We start from the raw sequence: 5,539 nt of genomic DNA, 5'->3' as shown, positions 1-5,539 counted from the left end.
AAAGTCACTTTGACCTGTAAGGTCAAATGAGACCTTGAGGCCTGTTTGTGACCTGCTGCCCAGATGGAGGCATCAAATGATCCCATGAGAGAGAGTAAAGCCTTTTATGCCTCTCTGTGTCCTGAAAAAGTCACTTTGTAAGAAATGAGACCTCCTGTTTGTGACCTCTGCCCCAGATGGAGGCATATAAACTGGGCAGGGGTGTTTGGCATTTAGGCCTGTCTGTCCCTTCATCCCATGAGAGAAATGAGACCTAAAGCCTTTTTGGCATTTAGCCTGTCTGTCCCTTCATCCCATGAGAGAGAGTGCCTTTTATGCCTCTCTGTGTCCTCTCATTCCCAGAAAAAGTCACTTTGACCTGTAAGGTCAAATGAGACCTTGAGGCCTGTTTGTGACCTCTGCTGCCCAGATGGCATATAAACTGGGTAGGGGTGTTTGGCATTTAGGCCTGTCTGTCCCTTCATCCCATGAGAGAGAGTAAAGCCTTTTATGCCTCTCTGTGTCCTCTCATTCCCAGAAAAAGGCCTGTTTGACCTGTAAGGTCAAATGAGACCTTGAGGCCTGTTTGTGACCTCTGCTGCCCAGATGGAGGCATATAAACTGGGTAGGGGTGTTTGGCATTTAGGCCTGTCTGTCCCTTCATCCCATGAGAGAGAGTAAAGCCTTTTATGCCTCTCTGTGTCCTCTCATTCCCAGAAAAGTCCCTTTGACCTGTAAGGTCAAATGAGACCCCTTGAGGCCTGTTTGTGAAAAAGTCCTGTAAGGTCAAATGAGACTGAGGCCTGTTTGTGACCTCTGCAGATGGAGGCATATAAACTGGGTAGGGGTGTTTGGCATTTAGGCCTGTCTGTCCCTTCATCCCATGAGAGAGAGTAAAGCCTTTTATGCCTCTCTGTGTCCTCTCATTCCCAGAAAAAGTCACTTTGACCTGTAAGGTCAAATGAGACCTGGCCTGTTTGTGACCTCTGCTGCCCAGATGGAGGCATATAAACTGGGTAGGGGTGTTTGGCATTTAGGCCTGTCTGTCCCTTCATCCCATGAGAGAGAGTAAAGCCTTTTATGCCTCTCTGTGTCCTCTCATTCCCAGAAAAAGGCATGTCAACCGGTTAGGTCAAATAAGGTCTTGAGGCCTAAACGTTTGTGACCTCTGATGCCCAGATAGAGGCATATAACCTGGGTACTCCCACCTTTTACCCACACTTTACATTTTTATTTTAGGCCTTTAGTCCTGAGAAGGTCCACAGTTCCACTGTCCTTAAGGGGGGCAGAGCAGTCAGCCTCTGTGGAGGTTAGCTGCACTGTCCCCCTTTTCTTTTGCCCATTTCCCCAATCACCAGGCCCAGAGATGGACTTAGTGCAATTTCTGATCATTTTTTTTTCCCAGGTTACCTACCATCAAACACCTTAGGAGGTGACTACTTTCAATGAGGGAATTATTTTTGGGTTACCAGTTGCACGGCTATTTATTTTTCTGGCCCAATCCGTTTTTCCCAAAAAATATTAACCATACTTCCCGAAGTGCTAGAGGTCCCATATTTCGTGTGATTGCCTCTCTCACAATGGGCAACAAGTAGAGAATGTAAAAAACAAAATGCCCTGGTAGGAACCTATGTTTCCAGTAACATGTACTTTTTTGGCCCAAAATCGGTAATTTTCAGAAAATGATTAAAAATACTTCCAGAAGGGCTACAGGTCCCATCTTTCGTCTCATTCCCTCTCTCTCAATGGACAACAAGTAGAGACTGTAAAATTAAAAATGCCCTGGTAGGAACCTATGTTTCCAGTCAAATGTGCTTGTATAGCCCAAAATATAAACGCGTTTTTCTATTAAAAGGTTCTATACAAAAACGCTTTTAATTACATGACATTGCCCGTCTATGTGTGCCCTTTAGTTTAAAAAAAACCCCATCCAGATTGGATGTGTACTTTTGATTTATTCACGTTTTTCCATATAGCCCAACATAGTAACCGGACAGTATGTCATTTTCGGGTTCCCAGGTGCACGTTTCCAATAACCAGGTGCACACGGATGTATAGGGTCCCCCATGGATAGAGGTCCGTGTTAGGGTGCTCCATATCGGGCATGAATATCAGGAACACCGGCAGGTGCACTTAGGACCATGTTTTTTAATTTTTCAGATTCCCAGGTGCACAGGGATCCTAATCCGCATCCATCGAAATCTCACAAAGTGTCCATAAATCACTCAGGGAGGGCCCCCATGGATACAGGGCCGTAGTAGGATGCTCCTATAGTGGGCATTAATATGAGAATGACCGAAAAGTGCATTTAGGACCATATTATAATTTTCGGGTTCCCAGGTGCACGTTTCCAATAACCAGGTGCACACGGATGTATAGGGTCCCCCATGGATAGAGGTCCGTGTTAGGGTGCTCCATATCGGGCATGAATATCAGGAACACCGGCAGGTGCACTTAGGACCACCTTTTCAGATTCCCAGGTGCACAGGGATCCTAATCCGCATCCATCGAAATCTCACAAAGTGTCCATAAATCACTCAGGGAGGTCCCCCATGGATACAGGGCCGTAGTAGGATGCTCCTATAGTGGGCATTAATATGAGAATGACCGAAAAGTGCATTTAGGACCATATTATAATTTTCGGGTTCCCAGGTGCACGTTTCCAATAACCAGGTGCACACGGATGTATAGGGTCCCCCATGGATAGAGGTCCGTGTTAGGGTGCTCCATATCGGGCATGAATATCAGGAACACCGGCAGGTGCACTTAGGACCATGTTTTAATTTTTTTCAGATTCCCAGGTGCACAGGGATCCTAATCCGCATCCATCGAAATCTCACAAAGTGTCCATAAATCACTCAGGGAGGGCCCCCATGGATACAGGGCCGTAGTAGGATGCTCCTATAGTGGGCATTAATATGAGAATGACCGAAAAGTGCATTTAGGACCATATTATAATTTGATTCCCAGGTGCACGTTTCCAATAACCAGGTGCACACGGATGTATAGGGTCCCCCATGGATAGAGGTCCGTGTTAGGGTGCTCCATATCGGGCATGAATATCAGCCCAGGTGCACGTTTCCAATAACCAGGTGCACACGGATGTATAGGGTCCCCCATGGATAGAGGTCCGTGTTAGGGTGCTCCATATCGGGCATGAATATCAGGAACACCGGCAGGTGCACTTAGGACCATGTTTTAATTTTTCAGATTCCCAGGTGCACAGGGATCCTAATCCGCATCCATCGAAATCTCACAAAGTGTCCATAAATCACTCAGGGAGGGCCCCCATGGATACAGGGCCGTAGTAGGATGCTCCTATAGTGGGCATTAATATGAGAATGACCGAAAAGTGCATTTAGGACCATATTATAATTTTCGGGTTCCCAGGTGCACGTTTCCAATAACCAGGTGCACACGGATGTATAGGGTCCCCCCATGGATAGAGGTCCGTGTTAGGGTGCTCCATATCGGGCATGAATATCAGGAACACCGGCAGGTGCACTTAGGACCATGTTTTAATTTTTCAGATTCCCAGGTGCACAGGGATCCTAATCCGCATCCATCGAAATCTCACAAAGTGTCCATAAATCACTCAGGGAGGGCCCCCATGGATACAGGGCCGTAGTAGGATGCTCCTATAGTGGGCATTAATATGAGAATGACCGAAAAGTGCATTTAGGACCATATTATAATTTTCGGGTTCCCAGGTGCACGTTTCCAATAACCAGGTGCACACGGATGTATAGGGTCCCCCCATGGATAGAGGTCCGTGTTAGGGTGCTCCATATCGGGCATGAATATCAGGAACACCGGCAGGTGCACTTAGGACCATGTTTTAATTTTTCAGATTCCCAGGTGCACAGGGATCCTAATCCGCATCCATCGAAATCTCACAAAGTGTCCATAAATCACTCAGGGAGGTCCCCCATGGATACAGGGCCATAAATCACTCAGTACAGGGGATAGTAGGATGCTCCTATAGTGGGCATTAATATGAGAATGACCGAAAAGTGCATTTAGGACCATATTATAATTTTCGGGTTCCCAGGTGCACGTTTCCAATAACCAGGTGCACACGGATGTAGGGTCCCCCATGGATAGAGGTCCGTGTTAGGGTGCTCCATATCGGGCATGAATATCAGGAACACCGGCAGGTGCACTTAGAACCATGTTTTAATTTTTCAGATTCCCAGGTGCACAGAGATCCTAATCCGCATCCATCGAAATCTCACAAAGTGTCCATAAATCACTCAGGGAGGGCCCCCATGGATACAGGGCCGTAGTAGGATGCTCCTATAGTGGGCATTAATATGAGAATGACCGAAAAGTGCATTTAGGACCATATTATAATTTTCGGGTTCCCAGGTGCACGTTTTCAATAACCAGGTGCACGGATGTATAGGGTCCCCCATGGATAAAGGTCCGTGTTAGGGTGCTCCATATCGGGCATGAATATCAGGAACACCGGCATGTGCACTTAGGACCATATTTTAATTTTCGGGTTCCCAGGTGCACGGCTATTTATTTTTCCGGCCCAATTCCGTTTTTCCAAAAATATTAACCATACTTCCCGAAGTGCAGAGGTCCCATATTTCGTGTGATTGCCTCTCTCACAATGGGCAACAAGTAGAGAATGTAAAAAACAAAATGCCCTGGTAGGAACCTATGTTTCCAGTAACATGTACTTTTTTGGCCCAAAATCGGTAATTTTCAGAAAATGATTAAAAATACTTCCAGAAGGGCTACAGGTCCCATCTTTCGTCTCATTCCCTCTCTCTCAATGGACAACAAGTAGAGACTGTAAAATTAAAAATGCCCTGGTAGGAACCTATGTTTCCAGCCAAATGTGCTTGTATAGCCCAAACTATAAACGCGTTTTTCTATTAAAAGGTTCTATACAAAAACGCTTTTAATTACATGACATTGCCCGTCTATGTGTGCCCTTTAGTTTAAAAAAAAACCCCATCCAGATTGGATGTGTACTTTTTTAGATTTATTCACGTTTTGGTGTACCGCCATATAGCCCAACATAGTAACCGGACAGTATGTCATTTTCGGGTTCCCAGGTGCACGTTTCCAATAACCAGGTGCACACGGATGTATAGGGTCCCCCCATGGATAGAGGTCCGTGTTAGGGTGCTCCATATCGGGCATGAATATCAGGAACACCGGCAGGTGCACTTAGGACCATGTTTTAATTTTTCAGATTCCCAGGTGCACAGGGATCCTAATCCGCATCCATCGAAATCTCACAAAGTGTCCATAAATCACTCAGGGAGGGCCCCCATGGATACAGGGCCGTAGTAGGATGCTCCTATAGTGGGCATTAATATGAGAATGACCGAAAAGTGCATTTAGGACCATATTATAATTTTCGGGTTCCCAGGTGCACGTTTCCAATAACCAGGTGCACACGGATGTATAGGGTCCCCCCATGGATAGAGGTCCGTGTTAGGGTGCTCCATATCGGGCATGAATATCAGGAACACCGGATGTATAGGGTCCCCCATGGATGCCGTGTTACTCCATATCGGGCATGAATATCAGGAACACCGGC

Source organism: Oncorhynchus keta, unplaced genomic scaffold, assembly GCF_023373465.1.
Source record: "Oncorhynchus keta strain PuntledgeMale-10-30-2019 unplaced genomic scaffold, Oket_V2 Un_contig_3121_pilon_pilon, whole genome shotgun sequence".
Lineage (NCBI taxonomy): Eukaryota > Metazoa > Chordata > Actinopteri > Salmoniformes > Salmonidae > Oncorhynchus > Oncorhynchus keta.
The sequence above is the reverse complement of the archived record's forward strand: the minus strand, read 5'-3'. Positions refer to the sequence as shown.